The following is a 2,132-nucleotide window of genomic DNA, read 5'->3' on the forward strand; positions in this document are numbered from 1 at the left end:
AAATTACTGAAGTGTGTGTGTATGTGTGTGTGTGTGCGTGTGCACGCATGCACATGTGGGTGCACACACCATGGTGCATGATTCAATGTCAGTGGGCAACTTTGTGGAGTCAGTTTTCTTCTTTCAACTCCCATTGGTTCCAAGGATTGCACTTAGCGTGTTCAGCTCTTATGACACATTGAACAGTGGCTGAAAAATAAGGAAAGCCACTGGTGGGCCAACAAGCCAACATGTGGGTTGAGTTTAACGTTCTCACTAACACATTAGTGAGTGGCTAAGTGCTCTCCTTGTTTGGGGCTTTGGTGGAGACCAGGCCTAGACCGGGAGTGCCCTGTATACCTCAGAGCTGTGCCTGAGCATTTGGGCTCTCCAGAAAGGTGGCGACTGGTGCCCAGCATGCTCTCACTGTCAGGGGAAGTGACAAAAGAGGGCTGGTTTACTGGAGTCTGTGTGCAGGCTTAAACACAGAACGATGACAGCCTATGTGCCTTTTTCTCCTAAGGAGGAGTAGAGCAGATGGGGCGCAGGCCATCTTCTCAATTACTTTATTGCTTGGGTTGTTAGCAATGTTTGCTCCCTCTCAGAACAGGACTTTAATGGACTTTAATGACATCAGGCAGATGTGCATTGGCGGGGGATAGGGTGTTAGAGTTAGTTTATCTGTGTGTGAAAGAAAATCCTGTGTGAACACGTGACCGTGTGTGAGAGAATGTCTGAGAGAGGCCTGGAGAGAGAGAAAGGCTTTTGATTCATGATCCTGTAACTGAGGCATTCAGAGACTAGTATGAGCTCTAAGTGTAGCCGGATGGAGGCATGCAAGTGGTCACGTGCGGTGTCCCTCTATCCTTACCTCAGTTGTCCTCTCTGATGGTGCCATCATAGCTGTACTTATTTCCAGCCACATTCAAACTCGCTCCCTCTATAGAATCAGTAGTCCCAGCAGAACAGAGAACTACTGTCCTTCATCTAATGGAGTATGAGCTTGGCTTTTGACTTGTGCACATCTTTTAACCAGTAACTAGCTAAGAGTGACATATAGTGACTTTCTATAGATCTCAGATCAAAGGGGTCTCTCTCTACATATCTGAAAGTCCATATAGGTTTAAAATAGCAATATATCGCTTACTACATTAAATATCTGTTCACAGGAAGAGGGATATCATTAATTATTGACCTCATGTTCAAGACAAGTCTTTTAAGAAAGTAGTATTCATCTTTTGTACAAAAATTAGAATATTCCTCTGGTACATCTTAGTTTTCTTATTATCAATGTTTTGAAATTGTAAAGTCTCCTTAGGACCAATTTTGTTCTCAATACCACCATTACTTGTGTATCTTATTCTCTCTCTCTCTCTCTCTCTCTCTCTCTCTCTCTCTCTCTCTCTTTTTCTCTCTCTTTTCTGGTGCAGATTCTAACTATGTAGCCATGACTGGGCCTGGAATTCACCAAGTAGACCAGGCTGGCCTCAAAACAACAGAGTCCCCGCCTCTGCCTCCTGGTTCTCCTGGTTGCTGGAATTAAATGTGTGAGTCACCATTCACACCGTGTGTTCCTTCTTATATGAATCAGAACTAGTAGTGAACACTGAGTTCTGGGTTGCAAAACAGAGGATTCTTTTTTCCACCTGCCTTTCAGGCCTTCAAGTGATGTCTTTTGAAACTGATGGTGGAGGCAGTCTAGCCCGAATAATAGGGACTGAAAAAGGAGGAAGGCTTCATAAGATCAGTGTGGGTGCTGTCCTCGGGTGGAGGCATAAATTCTGACCAGGAGAAGGTCAGTGGAGGGAGTTTGAAGTCAGAAGGCCTGCCAGGCGTGTAGACCTTTAACCTGACATGCACTTTCTGTTTTACTTCAGTGGACCACGTGTTGCAGAGAAGAGTGAGGGCTCCTGAGGATGGGTTTCTCCGAAAGGTGGCGCGCACCTCACCACAGCCTGCAGAATTCCCATACTACAGAGCTCTGGCCACCTCTCTCCTCCCAGCATCTACACATCCACCACAGGTCATTTTCTGGACTCGTAGAATGCTGACCCTAATTCTCTGTGTCTGGCTGAAGGAAGTTCTGGCCACCCGAGAGCAGCCCACAACAGTGTCCCATGACTGCACCCAGGAACAATCTCCTTCTCCTCACC

General features: G+C 46.2%; 1 pseudogene; it reads right to left on the minus strand.

Moving 5' to 3' along the window:
* Positions 1-1,546: 1,546 nt before the first annotated feature.
* On the minus strand, positions 1,547-1,649 carry LOC125391998 (small nucleolar RNA SNORA40; annotated as a pseudogene).
* Between the last annotated feature and the right edge of the window lie 483 nt (positions 1,650-2,132).

The sequence above is a fragment of the Myodes glareolus genome, chromosome 5 (assembly GCF_982192425.1).
Source record: "Myodes glareolus chromosome 5, mMyoGla1.1, whole genome shotgun sequence".
NCBI classification, from domain to species: domain Eukaryota; kingdom Metazoa; phylum Chordata; class Mammalia; order Rodentia; family Cricetidae; genus Myodes; species Myodes glareolus.